Source organism: Podarcis bocagei (genome assembly GCF_964188305.1).
Source record: "Podarcis bocagei genome assembly, chromosome: 12".
NCBI classification, from domain to species: Eukaryota; Metazoa; Chordata; class Lepidosauria; order Squamata; family Lacertidae; genus Podarcis; species Podarcis bocagei.
In genome coordinates, this window is record NC_138137.1 from 4153549 (window position 1) to 4169906 (window position 16358).

Consider the following 16358-nt stretch of genomic DNA (forward strand, 5'->3'; position numbering starts at 1 on the left):
GCTCACCATCGCCACCCAGTGTCACATTTGTATAATGCGCTTTGCAACACACTTAAAACATTTTATTTGCAGCCATATAGCTGAGTCCACAGTGCAACTCTTCGGTGCAGGTCCCACTTGTAAATTTTGGACCTGAAGCACTTGCTACACATGCAGAACTTGCCTTCGCATTTCTGAATGGTTCTTAGTGACCCTTCTTTTGACTCAGTTTCCGCCAGCACTCACCAACTGAGTTCACTGCTAGAGCTGAATGGTGCAGTTTACTGAATTTTGCTGGGCCTATATGAATCAGGTGTAGTTTCAAATCACTGCATGGCCTTTGGAGTTAAACACCATCCATTTTATCTTAGAAAAATACTTGGCAGTCCTGCAAGTTTCCTGTCGCAATCCCAACTGGTAGGCCCGGACAAACAGCAGGCTGTGTGGAGGGAGCTGTTTGCGATGCTATTCTGCCATAAAGGTAAGCTGCATGTGTGTAAATCCAACTGGTGCTTTAGCCATCTGATTGGGTACTAATATACCTTAGCAGCAGGCGTGAGATCTTCAGCCCCCATAGCCTGTAAATGTATCACTTTTTTTCTTTTCCCCAGGCTACTGACAAGAGATTGTATAATTGCAGTAAGACTCAACAGGGCATGCCTTGTTGAACCATAATCACACTTCTCAGGTAACAAAATGCACTTGGCCTTGTGATCACTGTCTGATAATATACCTGAGGAGAACAATTATTATAACACAACAAGTACCCTGATGGGGCCTGATTGTTCACCAAGGTTAAGTGTTGTGTGTGTTCGCCTGCAGAGTCATGGAAATGCCACGCAGATAATTATCCAACCTCCCTTGTGTCTCTGAAGACAAATATTAATTCTCCAATTGCTGTTCCTTTTCATGCTTGCTGATAACTTTGGAGGGATTTATCTCCCCCTTCAGATTTGATTTGAGTTTAATAAACTCGGTATTGGCAGGTGGTGCCAACACTGGACATCTTAATAGTCTAATTATTTTCAAAACTGCTTCATTCTTGAGAGCAGATCAACTGGTAGAAGAAGAAAGGAATATTTTGCCCCTTCTCTCCTTTTTAATGGTCCGGACTGTGGCAACATGAGAGCCTTCTCTGAAGTGGCTCCCCACTTGTGGAATGCTCTCCCCAGGGAAGTTCGCCTGGCGCCTTCATTGTACACCTTTAGGCGCCAGGCAAAAACGTTCCTTTTTAACCAGGCCTTTGGTTGACCTGATCAACATCACATACCTTTTAAAATGTGGCTCTTTTTTGGGGGGGGGAGTATTATTGGGTTATTGCTTTTATTTTTATTTTATATACAGTGGTACCTCCGGAACAAATTAAGTACTTAACCCGAGGTACCACTGTACTGTGATCTTTTTACCCTATACCTCCGGGTGTAGGACAGTATATAAAGTCGATCAATCAATCAATAGCTGTGGCAGCTCCTACGTACTCCTACAGATAGTGGGGCAGTGAGCAGGACCTGGGGGGGTCACAAGAGGCTGGGCAGGGTGGGGGGAGATTTTAGGAAGCAATGGCAAATTGTGGTGTGTCCTCCCCCCATCCTTGCAAAGACACATTCCCCACTTACATATAATACATTACACCTAGTGAGAAGACAGATAAATGTAACCTTCCACAACAGTTTTTTTTTTTTAATTATTCCATAAAATTCATATACTGGTTGGACTGGCTGACTGACAAAAAACAAACAAAGCAGTGCACAAAAGACTAAAAGATTAAAATTTTTAGTAAAAAACCAGCAACAACTATATAAAACATTTCAAAAAGAATTAAAATCAACAATAAACTAAAAACAGATTAAAGCACATGTCAGTGTTTCACATATCTGGGTAAAAGGTGTTGCGGCGCTCATCTCGCTTTACAGGCCAAGGGAGCCAGCGTTTGTCCGCAGACATTTTTCCGGGTCATGTGGCCAGCATGACTAAGCCGCTTCTGGTGAACCAGAGCAGCACACGGAAACACCGTTTACCTTCCTGCCGGAGTGGTACCTATTTATCTACTTGCACTTTGACGAAGCTTTTGAACTGCTAGGTTGGCAGGAGCTGGGACCAAGCAACAGGAGCTCACCCCATTGCGGGGATTTGAACTGCCGACCTTCTTAACCCAAGAGGCTCAGTGGTTTAGACCACAGCGCCACATGTCTAGGTAGGCCTGTCTAAACAAACATGTTTTAAGCAGACTCCAAAAATGGTACAGCAAAGGCACCTGCCTGATGTCAATAGCAAGGAGTTCTCAAGAGTGTGTGCTGCCACACTAAAAGATTGTTATTGTTTTTTTACAAATGCAGAACAAGTATCATGTAGGACTGGCAACCGTGCCAGTTCCGCAGACGGAAGCTGTCAAATGGGCGTGTATGGGTCAAGGGGATCTCACAGTTGTTAAGGGTTTTTATATACTTACGTCCCACTGAAATCAATGAGACACGTTGGTCCTGCCTTAACTTCCTGTTAAGTCAACAAACTGTCTGGATCCAACTCAGTGCTCCTGGGAGCAGCAGGATGCTTGAGACGCCTTCCTTAAGCAGGAGCGATTTATTTGCACTCCCAACCTCCCCCCACAGCATGAAAACTCCCTCCCGCCCTTGAGGTGTCTCAATGAAAGAGCTTTTTTTATTTGACAAAGTCCAGAATAATGGGGTGGGGGAGGCACTGCAAAGCCAGAAAAGATGCCCCTCTTTCCTCTCCCGTTCGCCAGCAACCCAGAAGATGAAAGAGGAGGAGGCAGCAGCAGCAGTGACCTCTTGCAAGAGCTCAGCAGGAAGGGTGCGGATCTCTCTGTCTCCTGAAAAGCTCTCCCATGGATTTACTGGTGGTCAGTGGCGGCAGAGGCCGGTGTTGCTCCTGCACCATAATCTGCAGCCGGTCGTTGCAACCACTCACCATTTTAGCTACCCTTGTCTTTGGACCTGGTTCTCACTCCTTTGACCATGAAATGGTGATGCAGGAATTGATTGCTGCCTGAAAAGAAAATGAGTATTTACAGAAACTGAAGTGCTGCAACACTGTAGTAAAATGCCTTGAACTCAGCTCCGCTAGAATGAGGCCGTCTGTTCATGGGCATTGGGAGGAATTTTTCCAGAAGCAGGCTGCGGGCAGAGTAAATACAGTAAGCAATGGAACAGGCTGGTCTCTCATAAAACAAATGAGGAGACTTGTCCCTGCACATTTTGTCTCACATCTCAGGTTCTACAAATGCTAACAAACTTGCTATTTTTAAAAAGAAAAAAGAAAGCTAGGGGTTGTGATAATCTGGGGGTGGCAACTGCTTCCCCCCCCCTCCTCTGTGGATGCTCATGATTCTGCCATGAAGCATTATTCCCAAAAAATATACAGTGCCTCTGTCAAAGTGATTAACTATCTTCAATCCTGATCTCCTTGTAGCTTTGTCCAAAGCTTTTGGAGGTGTTTTTTTTTTTTGCTAGCTATAGAGAGAGCATCACACAATACTTTTGAGATCCCTAGGAGGATGGGTCTTTCTCAAGAAATCTTTTAAGATCAAATATCTACCCTACATATCAGCATCTTTTCCAAATCTGCATTTCCACTGCTCCTGCTTTGATGTTACAGTACTGTAGAATTTATAGGACATGGTATTTTTTTTGCCAGGAAGAATGCATGAGCCAAACATCTACTATGATAATTACTGAAACTGATTTACATCTTGTGGAATGATTAAGTCATTCCTTCTTCCTTGGAAATGCCCTGCAATGATATCAAACTTTCAGCCTAAGGAGAAGAAGTTTAGAAAAGCTTTTATTATTAAAGAAATCAATCTGGATGGATATTGCCTGATAAGCTCCCTGGATTTTCTGATAAGGCTGACACTTGAAGGATTCTTGCTCCTGGTTCTGCAAAGGAAGTTTTGTCTCTTTTTCGACTAGTGCTTTACTTGTGTTTCTGAATCTTTGGCAAGTTTTAAATGGAAGAATAATTTTTTAAAAACAACAACTTAAGATTCATACATGAGCTAAAAAGTCAACCAGCTTACAGGAAATCATGCCAAACATCCTTTTCAGAAAAGATGGAGAAGGGACGGACATAATATTTGTGGTTTCAAGTATCTGCAAGGAGGACTGTAACATCACCACTTCACATGCATGTACTTCCTTTGTTTTCCCAGTCAAGCAATTACATTGATTTCTTCCCCAACCAGAACTCCAAGATAATGTGAGCAAGCTTTGGTGGCAACTCTGGATATGTTCTTTTCAAGGAGATGCCACAACAGGATGACATTCCCCTGTAATTCTTCTATTCCATTAAACGTGCCCCACATTAGGTGAAATCAAGATACAGTGTACAACCACAGTCAATGCCGTGTTAGTTTGCAGTGGCAGAATTCCACACAGATGCCTGTCAACCTTCCATGTGGAGGTGTCTTTTTAATAAGAAAAGATTAACCATTGTTCTTCTTAGTGATATTTACCTGCACAAGTTGGTTATATGCACTCACCATTATAATGTCTTAATAGTCCTGGCAAGATGGTGTGCGCACATTCAGAGACACACAAATGCTTTGGGTACCATCAGATCTGTCTATATTGCATAAATATTTGGGAAGAGTCCAACTAGTAAAGAGCTTCAGAAAATAAATGTCTTTGTAAAGATCAGCTGGGATTCAAACCAGAAATCTTCTGGTCTGCCTGGTGATGTTGCTGCATGTTGATGAACCACTACAGAAACAAGGGCAAATGGAGGACTATCCTCTTCAGGTTACAGCATGGTATCACAGTGTCATTTCATGCTAGCATGCTTTGCTTTTGCTGTAGGACTCACCTTTCCTTTGGTGGGTGTTTTCTGAAAGTTTGGGAAAAGGGTCAGATTGTTGTTTTCTAAGCACAAAGAAAAATCTGTTGACTCTTATACATTGTTTTGACTTTCCTTGAGCCCACTGTGATTTTTGCTAAGCACCTGAGGATAAAGTCACATCTGTCCCAGATGTGAATGCAGGTCAGGTTCCGAATATCTTCAGAGATCAGTCTATGTTACATTGGATTTTGGTTGCTGAAGCCTCAGGATGTGGATAAGGCGCTCCAAGAGGTTTGTCTTACCATTGGTTGCTTAATGCTTTCTTCTTGGGGATTAAATGGTTGGGAACAGGAGGTAATTAATATCTTTTTCTTCTTTTTTAAGGAAGTAGCCTTGGCCAGCTTGAAGGAGACAGAAACCAAGCCTTATGAAGAAGAGTTGAAAGAGCTGAGTAGGTTTCGTCTGGAAAAGAGAAGACTGAGAGCAGATATCATAGCCATCATGATAAAGGGTTGTAAAATGGAAGAAGGAACAAGCTTGTTTTCTCCTGCTGTGGAGGGATGGGACCTGTACCAATGGCTTCAAGTTACAAGAAAGGAGATTCCAACCAAACATCAGGAAGAACGTTCTGACAGTAAGAGCTGTTTGACAAGTGGAATGGTCTCTCCTCCACTGGAAGTTTTAAAGCAGAGGTTGGATGCTTTACTTAAGATTCCTGCGTTGCAGGGGGTTGGACTAGATGACCCAGGGTACTGTCAGGGAACTGACATCAGAGGCACGGCAGAAGGAGAGGGTCTCTGATTCTGCAGGAGAAGGTCCCAGCGCTAGGGGGAGACTCAGCTGGGAAGAAGGGGAAGGGAATAAGTGTAACACCCGTGATCCAGGAGAGCAATGGGACAGGGAGGTGCAGGGGCTCCAGGACTCTTCGTTGGAAGTTAGCGAGGAGAGCCCAAGCACCCCGCTACCCACGCCCACCCTGCGCAGGAGACTCCCGCACAGTGAGAGGCGGAGACGAGTGGGCGTCAAACAACTCTTATGTTGGCAGCGCTTTAAGAAACGCCCACAGACAGATTCTACGAGTGACTAAGGGCAGCCATGCTGAGATGGGCTGTGCAGTCAGAAGGGTTTAACCAGGCAATCTAATGCCCAAACGGGGCAGGATTACGCACGAGTAACTCCCAACCACTACAGGTACCTTCCAATTCTATGACTCCATGTGACCAATCCTTAAAAATGCTCTCCTTGGACACTGAGGGTTTTTATTTATTTATCTGTTTGCTTAGAAAGCTGTAAATAATCACAATACTAAGGTGTACATAATTTACTAACTTACACGTCTGAGTAGCTTGCTGAAATAAAATATTCTTAGTAGTCATCTAATAGAATATGTTCTAACGTCTGACTAGACACAAACCTTTCCTTTCTAACAGAGCAACTCCCCTCCCCTCGTGCCAGGCTGGGGGGGGGGTCTGGGGATTTGGGGGACCTGTCCCCCCTCTGCCTGGCTCTTCCCGCTAGCCCCCGTCAACAGAGTGGCGGTTGGCGTAACACTCCCCTCCATCCATCAGACATGCAGGAGGGTGGGAGTGCCGTTGGCAGGATAGTCCCCAGCAGCAGCAAGCAGAAGACCCTGAAGCTGGGTGTGGGCAGGCTTGAGCCAGGCTCGCTGCTGGTGCATCGGGCCCAGCCTAGGCCCAATTGCACTAGCTCACTTATCTTGCTGCCCCTCCCCCACCTTCCACCCTGCTCACCATGGGCAGCACGGCTGTGGGGGTGAGGGTGGCCTCACCAGTGGGGGCAAAGAAGAGGTTTGGATTGTGACCTATGTTGTTCAAGTAGGTAGCAGCAATTCAACTCTGGACATTTTTGGATGATGTTGATTATCTAGAGCCATATCAATCTGTCTTGGTCACCCTGGCATCATTTCTGCAAGGTGGTCAGGCCAGGGGATCCTCTTCATTAAGAAACCAGGAACTATCTGTCAGAAGTGGCGTCATTGAGAGCTTAGTACCTGGCCCCCTTTGTCTTTTTCATTTGATGGAAGTGGGGCTCGAGGAAATTATGAACAGCTGCTTGAGGTCAATATGAATGAGAGCTTCAAAAAATTGTTCAATCCAGATAATCTGAAGGCACAGTTGGGGAGGGGTAGAGGTGGTTTTAGGGTGGCACAACTGGTGCGGCTTTACCTTATTTTACAGTTCTGGTCTGTGACCGGAAGCCATCTAGTACATTTTTAAAAAAAGAAAATTAAAATGTAAATGCCTTGTATAAATAATGTTTCACCACAGCAAAACATCAAAGTTCACTTTTGCTTTAGTTGAAATTTGGTGGGGATTTCACTGTAAGTGTGTGCTAAGTTAGCTTCGCTTAACATCGCTTGGAGCAGCGCCAGCCTGCATTGCTAAATGGAAAGCCGTTTCTTCTCTCCCAAAACATTCCTTGGCAAATTTTCCAGGTAGCCTGCAGGTCAGATTACTTGCACAACTTTCTCTTTAGCAGCCTTCGCGAGGTCTGCCGGCACAGCTCACAGGCAGAACTGGGTCCTGGGCATTTCTTATTTAGGATCTGGAATATAAAAATATTTGGGATATCAAAAGGGAAACTGCTTCAGAATCACCAACAAGACATGAAATTCTGTAGCCAAAGGCTGCTGCCCAATGCCTTTATTAAAGGTTGGTTTTACACTGACACACATCTGCTATATTCAGGAATTTGAAAAAGTGGAGAGGACTATACTGGCACAGTGCCAGAAATCACAATTAATGTATCATAATGGCCTTTTAAGGGGAAACCCTGTAGAACTGATTGAGATCACATAAAATATTATGCTAAGCCCCACAGTGAATGAGTGCTCTTCTGTCACTCCTGTTTTATTTCTATTTCCCTCCTGTATTTCATTCTAAACACTGTGTTTTGTCTCAAGCTTTTGCTAAAAGGCAGTAGATCAGAGATACTGCAGCAGCAGCGGCCGGAGAATTCCATGCAACATGTAATCTGTCACATGATCTCGTCCACTGGCATGTTGTTCTGCACTGCTCTTAAGCTTTTAAGGAAAAGTGATCTAGTGAGAGAAGGGTGGGGAGCAGAGGGTGAGAGAGAGATGGTCTGACACATCTGGAAAGGCAGAGGTGCAAGAAATGGGCCAACCCACAAATTTGTTCAGTGTTTGGAGGTGCGGACTCAAAAGCTGTGCTGATTTATTATTGTGTATATTTGTGTAGTCTTGGTTCAGTTTGACACTTTGGAGGAAATAGGTCTAGGATGCTGCCCTCAGCTGGGGGCGGGGCGGGGGGGGGGAAGAGAAGTATCTGTATTTTGAAAATAGTTTTGAACAATCCAGGAAGCAGGAGTAAGGGAGAAGCACATCCTGGGATACACAAGTTTCTGTCCCAGTCCCTCCATGAAACATGTGAAACCATGGCTTACTGGCAAGAAGCTAATGTTTGGGTTTCCAGAGTAAAAATTGAAACCACTTCACTTCTCCTCTGCTCCTGCTGTGCTGCCGAAGACTAAGCCATTGCATTACATCTGAACCTACTATCTGAGTCCGGCTAAGTTGACTATCTCACTCAGAAAATGAAGAATTTGTAATAATCCTCCTGTTGTTCAGGATCTGTCCTCCCCAGGCCTGCCATTTTGTCCCAGAGCGAGGGGAAAGAAAGATTGGTGATGATCTACGTTATGCCTTTTAAAGTTTCTTCACATTTTTCTAGTTTCTGTATTACAAGAGATCATCCACCCAAAATATCAGGTGATTTAGCCCAAATGCAGCTTGATGGAGCTGACCTTTTCAGGAGCTAAAGGCATTGACTTCAGGTGGCAAGATTACGGGTTACTATTAGAGAGTGGCAGTGCCTTATTTTTATTTGTTTTTAATAAAACATCAAGGACCCCCTCTGGATTTTCCACCTCAAGATAACAATATTTGATTCCACTCAGGCAGGATTAAATTCATTTTAGCCAACTCATGTAGCCTAAAGTTGGCCCTGTGCGTGGCTGACTGCTCACTGAAGCCAGGGTCACTTTACCACAACAGCCACGTTAGAAATTACTACATTTTACATGACCCAAGTACTGAAAGCATCCGGAGGGAGAGTGAGGTGAGGGCGAAATAATGCTTTCTGTGCTGTGGTGTGAGATGGACGGAAACTTCTCTTGCATTTGAGCTCACCACAACAGTGGCAGCACATCAACACACGCCAAATACGCCGTACACTCCGTAGTCTGAGAGGTGATTTTGCGCACCCCCAGCGGGGGCTAATTTTGCTAACTCCTAGGTACGCCTTTGACTGTAGCTGGTTCTGCAAGAAAGCAGTTATCCATTTGTGCTGTTGCTCAGTAGATCAGTTTTTCAACATACCGTAAGACAAGGATTATTCATATTTGCTTTGCTTGGCTGTGCTTTGCCTATAGTGGATCACGCTGCCTCACTGTGACCATCATATTGCCAGTGCTTTTTTTTCTGGGGCGACTCAGGGCTACCCACACCCCTAAAAATTTTGTGAATCTTTGTACTTTTGTCCATTAACTGTATTTATTTTCCCCGATTTGAACTATAAAATGGTGATTTTCTTGAGTCAAAATGAAAGTACCCCTAAACATTTTTAAGGAAAAAAAGCACTGCATATTGCCATTGCAGGACCAAGACCTCTCTGGTTGATCCTGCTGGAGTTTTGAAGCTCAGAATGGCTTAATTCCCTAAAATGTGCTTACTCTTGGAAAGAGTAGAATACTATTTAACCTTAAAATTAGACCTTTCTCTCTCCCTCTCCCTGTATGTGCAAGATGGGGGAGTACTTATTCAAAACCTTGTTTTCCATCACTAGTTAGGATATCACAGTTGAAATCGGACTCTCGCAGCAAACTCCCCGAAGACAGCAGCATAATAAAAAGGTCTTTAAGGTCTTTTCTGAATGGTGCAGAATGAATGCCCTCTCTCTTCCGGCTTTCTCCTCTTCCCAGTAAGAATTAGAAAACGATTCTCCCCGTACGGACATGTGATCCAAGCTAATGACAGCAAACGAGAATGCCAGCTGCCGTCCCGGTGTGGCTCTCGTCTCGTTCCTCTGCTCCTCAAGGTAACTTTGTGCTTCTTTGTTCCAGCCTTGCTTCTTGAAAAAAGATGCAAGAAGTCTGGAGGGGTTTAGGAAACACGTTGTGCTTTTTATAGCACTTTTCATTTAGATACTACAAAGCATTCTTTATATGTTTAGCTGTTATCACACACAGGGCAAAAGAAAATAATCTAAAACACTAGCCCTTTGGAAATAAAAATATCTTTAATTGATTAATACTTTTGGCAAGGGATTCTTAATATGGTGTTTGTCGAAGCATTGTCGAATGGCATTGTCGAAGATACTTAACGTCACGCAGTTCAAAAGCTTTTGACGTTTAAAAAAGGCACCCCGGTTAATGTGGAAGTGGATTTTTCTTTTTTCTTTTGACAAAATTAATTATTTCAGTGCAACTAGTTTTAGAAGAAGCATTCTTAATCTCTCTCACAGGATGGAATGCCTCTTCTAAAACGCTAAAAATGTGTAAAATTTGGAAATTCAATAAATAAAATTTATTGTAAAACAACACACCAATGCCTTCTGGAACATGTATGTGCCACAGTTCCAAACAAAGGCCTGGTTTGGATGTGCGCATCTTGGTGTAATAAATCAAGATACACATAAATCTTGTGTGCCTGTGCACAGTGGACTCTGTGCTTGCCATATTTGACCCAGGAAGTCTTAAATTACAGGCAACCATATTTCCTATGACTTCCAAACTGTGAAACTGTGGCACCAGGATAGGAGGAAGACAGACCCTTAGAAGCCAAGAAGTGAGGAAGGAGGGGGAGCTCAAAAGCGAAGCCTGCAGATGCAAGGCTCAGGCATAAATCTAACCAAAGATAGATTTCCCCTCCCGTTTGAGACCTGTTTTATTAATATGCAGAATTAGGGTGCAATCCTACACATATGTGCAACAATTTCTGAATAAATATGCAAAGGATCACAGTTTTAATTACTGCTTATTGTGAAATAGTAATATAAATGGCCCATTCTTCTTTAAAATAAATCTGAGCAGTTTACAAACCAAAACAACATCACATTATGACAGTAAAAACACAGAACAGCATAAAGCAGGTAAGTAATCTTACCATCAAAATTGAGATAGCACCAGATCAAGAAAGGGGGAAACAACCCTAAAAGAGAATATGAAGCAACTAAAAGAGCCTTCAGTCCCTGTCAAAGGCTGCTCTGAAAAGCAAGATCTTAATTTGGCATCAAAATGGGTTCAGTGTTGGGGATTAGGCCTCCCTATGTTATTAATATAGTAATTAATCAGTTAAATTTAATGGGCTGCATTCCATGATAGTCATATTTGGAGCAGACCCACAGACATTAATGGACCTATTTAACAGGCCCATTAATTTAAAGGAGTCTACTTTGAGTAGAAAGGGATGCAGGTGGCGCTGTGGGTTAAACCACAGAGCCTAGGGCTTGCTGATCGGAAGGTCGGTGGTTTGAATCCCCGCGACGGGGTGAGCTCCCATTGTTCAGCCCCTGCTCCTGCCAACCTAGCAGTTCGAAAGCACATCAAAGTGCAAGTAAATAAATAGGTACCGCTCCAGTGGGAAGGTAAACGGTGTTTCCGTGCACTGCTCTGGTTCGCCAGAAGCGGCTTAGTCATGTTGGCCACATGACCCGGAAGCTGTCTGCGGACAAATGCCGGCTCCCTCGGCCAATAAAGCGAGATGAGTGCTGCAACCCCAGAGTTGTCCGCGACTGGACCTAAAGGTCAGGGGTCCCTTTACCTTTACCTTTTACTTTGAGTAGAAATTAGTTTGCTGCAACTTAATATGATTAATCAACCAAAATTTCAATTCACAAAAAGACCATAAAATACAATTCCTGTCCAACATTTAGCTGCTACATAACTGTTACATTTATTTGTTCTTTCAGGATTGCTATGCTCTAGATTGTCTCTTTGGCCATATTACTTAGGGTTGCCTCTTTTTCCAGGACACGTCCTCTTTTTTAAAAAATGAGAGTTGTGATAGCGATCTTTTTTGCTCTGCAAAATATGGCAACCCTAAACTGCTTGCCGCATTGCTTCAGTGAATCCTAAGCAGCATAAACACAGCAAATGCTATAATAATTAACAAAACCTAAAGTCGATGTCTGTGTGCGGAAAATAGTTTCAGTGAAAGGGAGTAGAAGTTGCTTCACTTTGCCCCTTCAGAACTGCCAGCCACAGTCTGCCAAGCAGCCGCTTCTGGCAGCAGAATCTCAAGGGTGCCCCCACATCTTTGCCACTTGGGGGGGGGTAGCAGGGGGCAGACCTTCCTGTTTTCTCTCAGGGGAAATTGGGATGGGCTACCCCTACTGTAGAGCATTTAAATGGCTCTCGCTTATTGGAGTTCTAACTCCTCAGTGCTTGCCAGTTGTAACAGAGCTGAATGCCTGGTTTCTGGCCCACCAGCTGGTGATTGTGCCACAGAGGCAGGTCTTGACGTGGTTACCTTCTCCCTGCTAGTAAAGTGAACCCCCACATGTGGATGCAGTGGGTACCAAAAGAGGAAGGCACAGGGGCTCTTAAGGGGGTCTCTGCAGATTGGACAGACTTCCTGCCACAGGTTACGCATGGAAATCATTCTCTATGAAAACAGCCTGACCCTGCCAACCCTACTCAATGCGCGGCAGCCGTGAAAAGGGCAAATTCCATTCCAGCGTTCATTATGACAGCAAATGAAAGTAAAACGGCTGATGTCATAATGCCGTTATACAAATCTATGGTGCGATCACATTTGGAGTATTGTGTACAGTTCTGGTTGCCTCACCTCAGAAAGGATACCGTAGAGTTGGAAAAGGTTTAGGAAAGGGCCAACTCATTTGACACTTTTTTCCAGGATGACAAGGAGCCATTAATGAGTCCTCTTTGGGTTCAGTCAGTCAACCAGCTACAAATCCACCTAACAGTTACCTCGTTCAACCCACATTTCACCATCTTCCTCGTGAGAATATTATGGGGGACTTCGTCAAAAGCCTTACTGAAATCAAGATACACTGTGTCCACAGCATTTCCCTAATCCACCAAGTTTGTAATTCCATCAAAAAAAGGAATCAGATTGGTCTGGCATGACTTATTTTTGAGAAACCCATGCTGGGTCTTAGTAAACACAACATCCTTTTCTAAATGCTCACAGATGGACTGTTGAATTATCTGTTCTAGGACCTTCCCTCATATCGATGTCAAGCTCACCGGTCGGTAGTTACCTTTCCCCCCTTTTTGAAGATGGGGACAACATTTGTCTACCTCCAGTGCGTAGGGAGTGGGAAGCAACAGAAAACAGTGCATCTACATTAATTATTTCTATATTGAATCAGAGTTTCTATGTTGAATCAGAGTGCTAGAACCCATTTTCTTTTGTTGCAGGACCTGGTTATAGATTTTGTTTTGGAGAGTTCTACATTTCTGGAAAGAAGCCAGCCTTTGACTCAGCCCGTTTAAACTGTTGTTAGCCCATACAAAATGCAAATTTGTCTTGATTTGATACCTCAGTATGATTAATCGTGCAGTTAGCATGACATATTGTTAACAACAAACATGTGATGGAAATGCAATGTCAACAGATTTTCCCCCTTTGGCCCTGACGTTGGGTGGCTGTTCCTCAAGCTTATGCTGTAGCATATGTTAGCACAACTCTTGAATGAGCAAACCAGATATACTGTCTCAAACACCTTTCTCAGCCAAAAAGGCATCTCTTTAACCAGATGGCTTACTGTATGTAAGGGGCTAGTCATCAAGACAGTAGCTAGCAGCCAATCTAAAATACAGCATAAACACATGATCCAACGCTTCCTGGATTGTACAATGCCAGACTGCAGGTCTTTGAATAAAGTATTTGAATACTCCCCCATCAGACAACAAATTTCTTGCACATAAACAACTAACACATTAGGAAGAGGATTAGCACATAAGCCCTCTTCCTGACCTGGTAGTGTGGTTTGTTTTGTTTTTTTGTATAGGGTTGTTTTGGGGATGGATAAGTATTTGAAGATGCAAGACACCCCCCAAACCCCCCCCAACAACTCTGCAATGGAAATGGTGCAGTCTATAGCTTGTGTGGCCTTCATTGGAGGGTGACCAGTTTCTACCATCGTGGTGGGGGGTTGGGGCGAGACTAAAGCCCTACTGCCCTGCTTTCTATTGTCTATTTCTATTTCTGGTACAATCCCTGTAGCTTAAAGCAGTTTTAAAGTGAAGGCTTCCACTTCCTTTTTGAAAAGAACCATAGTGGGAAATATTTATTTCTCCTATACAAAAGGAAAGAAATGCATTAAATCTTTCTTCTCTTCTTTTCTGCAAACAGACCTTTGGTTTAAAATAAAATGCTTCTGTAGTAACAGTGTGAAAATTTGGAAGAGTGTGACAATCCCAGGTAGTTGGTTCCCCCCCCCTTTTCTCTTTCATTTTTTTAGTCAGCTGCATCAATCAAGGAATGCTTTTGCCCTGATATTTTTTTGCTTGTGCCGCTATGCCAGCGTGTGACATGGCTGACAATAAAGGCAGCCTGTATTTGTTCCCCTTGCAGCTGAGGACAAAAGGGTCAGAGAAAGTGCTTTTCGTTCTTTCGCTTAGCCATTCTGTTTCGTTATGAGAGAGTCGCTTTAAGCCAGGCCTGCTCAGCCCAAAGCCCTGTTTAGACATAAGAGTCATATCTCACTGATCCAGCTACTCCCAGCTTGCATTAGGTTTGCCCTCCACTGGTGTCTTGAGGCTGGGAAATGAATCGCCGAGACTTATGCCTTTTTGACAGAGAGCTTAATGCAGCTCAGCGAACTGGAGTTGAGCTAAGTGTGCCACGGCAGCCTGGGTCTGATGTGTTTAAACTTTGGGCTGTGCAGCTCAGCATCTAATAGTGGGAGGTTCTCCTGCCAGCCCCCACCTTTGCCAGCCCATAGATGGCGAGAACAGATTGCTAATTTCCCCTGCTCCTGCCCCTCTTCATCTGCCTAAGAAGATTTTTCTAGGCTCAGAAGCAACAGCAGCTTTAGAAACGGAGCCTCCTCTTTGTTGCTTTAAACAAGGATGTGCTGGGCCTTTTTGCATTCCTTTTGGGTCACCACTTCTTTTTAACTTACGAGCCTGTGTTCAGACGCTGAACAAGGTCCTCCTAAAATATAGGAGAGGGATGCACTGTGATGAGAGTAGCATTTTTCATCCAAAAATGCTCCAGTGCCAAGACAGGCATTGGCAGTAATACTAATTCTGCCTCTTTCCACTTCATCTCACTGGTTTCATATTGAAAGGTTATTCTGATATATCTCTTTTGCTTGTTTCCATTGTTTCAAACCCCACAAAACTTTACAAACAAGTGACGTTTTGATGAGGGAATCGAATGACAGCCTGAAATTCGTCCTCATGTTTAGATGAAAAGTATACTATATCCAAAATAATGTTCCCTGTGATCTTAAGGGTGACCTTTGACATGGCCTGCTTTAAAAAGTGGCTTCATAGGATGACTAACTCAAGAGTAAACAAGCCCAATTTATCCGGTCTTTTAACTGAAGATGGACCAGAGGACTTTGCCAGTGCCTGCATCTGATCCACATCTCTTGAATTTTCAGCCTAGTTCACATTCATCCTTCCTAGGAGGGATCATGTTAAAGCCAGACTGCTGAGATTTCCCTTGCAAACTCTATTTAAGAAGGAGATTCACACCCATGCTGAGGATGTTCACTTAAAGTTAACTCTAGTGGTCTGGAAAGCCAAGAAAAGCTAAGAAATTCAAGGCTAGAGCTAAACCTTTGCTCCACATTGTAGAAGTGTGGCTGTTTCGGCTTATGCTTTATAGAAAGTGAGATTACAAACTGTTTGAATTGTCTTGATGTATTGCAGCTACAGGACTATAGGTTGTATTTCAGAGAAAACCATTCACTCGGCCACTGACATACACACCCGTGAATGTCGCTGAAAGGATTAAGTGGCAAAACATCTGGGCTGAAATATTTGAGCTGTTTACTCTGGAGTAATCTCAGTCTGACTGCTCTGAAATAAGTGGCTTGATCACTGAGACCAGGTGGAGCTATTTTTGCCTTTAGAATGGGAAGGAACGCAGGAGCAACAAGCTTGATCATCATTCTAGCATAGTCTTCTCCCCCCTTCCTGTTTTCTTTATCTTATGGCATAAGATATGTTCATATAATCTCAGCCACATTCATAATTTTATTTATGCAATTGTTGTTAATATTATATTTATATTATATTATTATTATATTATATATAATATATTATATTATATTATTTATTTTATTTTACTTTGCATTCTACTCTGATTTACTAGCACAAACCTGCAAATAGAGGCTCTCTGTGCCTACGAGTGACCTTCGCTTTGGCCTGGCTTGAGTGCCCATGTTCCATCACGATGTCCTCCTCCTTTGTTTGAGGCTATACATATGTATATAAATCTCCCAGCCAGACAAACAGAAGTCTGCATAGTTATTCTTACATTTTGTTATAACTTTTGTTCTTCCATTTTAATCCTATGTTACTTCTGATTTCCTTAAATAAAATCACTTCTTTTTAAAAGTGCA

General features: G+C 43.3%; 2 long non-coding RNA genes across 3 annotated transcripts; one reads left to right on the forward strand and one right to left on the reverse strand.

The window, feature by feature from the left end:
• Positions 1–408: 408 nt before the first annotated feature.
• LOC308569474 lies at positions 409–13681 on the forward strand. Of its 2 annotated transcripts, XR_014000738.1 has the most exons (4): positions 409–460; positions 9736–9851; positions 12994–13082; positions 13198–13681. It is a non-coding gene; the product is annotated as an uncharacterized lncRNA (long non-coding RNA). The 2 variants fall into 2 exon arrangements; XR_014000739.1 differs by lacking the exons at positions 409–460; positions 12994–13082 and having other exon boundaries at positions 9581–9851.
• On the reverse strand, positions 9655–12417 carry LOC308569475. Its single transcript, XR_014000740.1, has 3 exons — positions 12284–12417; positions 10919–10963; positions 9655–9877 (listed from the first exon to the last, which is right to left on the reverse strand). It is a non-coding gene; the product is annotated as an uncharacterized lncRNA (long non-coding RNA).
• Positions 13682–16358: the final 2677 nt, after the last annotated feature.